Source organism: Triticum aestivum, chromosome 3B, assembly GCF_018294505.1.
Source record: "Triticum aestivum cultivar Chinese Spring chromosome 3B, IWGSC CS RefSeq v2.1, whole genome shotgun sequence".
NCBI lineage: Eukaryota > Viridiplantae > Streptophyta > Magnoliopsida > Poales > Poaceae > Triticum > Triticum aestivum.
This window is the reverse complement of record NC_057801.1, coordinates 768,812,963-768,813,574: the sequence shown is the minus strand read 5'-3', so window position 1 is coordinate 768,813,574 and position 612 is coordinate 768,812,963. Positions and strand designations below refer to the sequence as shown.

The window sequence follows — 612 nt, the reverse complement described above, 5'->3', positions numbered from 1 at the left end:
TGCCCTGCATCGAGGAGGAACACAGGTATGTACAAATCGAGGAGGAAAACATGTATTTTTCTGTTTGTTATTTTCTAACTTTATGCTTCACCTGTCCTGAATTATACGTACACTCATGTTGTCAGATACATAGGTATACATATACATAGCTATGGAAGACACGATTTACTGATACATATCTGAATGTTATAGCTATAAAGATACCTGATTGTTATAGCTGAATGTAACAAAGAAAGTGGTAGGTCGCGTTCCGGGTTTTATTTTCGTCCCATCATTTTCGTCCCACCATTTTCGTCCGGTTTTTTTTCGCTGGTTTTTTTTCGTCTGACTTATTTCTGTCTCACCTCCCACGTAAAAAATACAGCTTCCCCTCCTCTCGATCCACCCCTCCCGCTGCGACCTCTCTCTTCCCTCGTCTCCCGCTCCACCGCCGCCGCCCCATCTCCCGCTCCATCGCCGCCGCCCCATCTCCCGTCTCCAGTCGCAGCCGCCGCCGCACCCCAATCCAACACCGCCGTCGGCAATCTCCTCGCCCCCCTGCGCCGCCGCCCCCAACCTTCTATTCCTCTCCCAAGGGAATCCCAAGGGAAGTGAAGGGAAGGGAAGGGAAGG

At 50.3% G+C, this 612-nt stretch overlaps 1 long non-coding RNA gene across 4 annotated transcripts in view; it reads left to right on the top strand.

Moving 5' to 3' along the window:
- The window catches only part of LOC123072308 (uncharacterized), a 7,132-nt gene continuing 6,520 nt past the window's right edge, over window positions 1–612 (top strand). For 2 of the 4 annotated variants that reach the window (XR_006435000.1, XR_006435001.1), the window contains exon 1: window positions 1–25. This is a non-coding gene — a long non-coding RNA (uncharacterized lncRNA). The remainder of the gene's footprint in view (window positions 26–612) is intronic. The other 2 variants (XR_006435009.1, XR_006435007.1) reach the window with 1 other exon arrangement.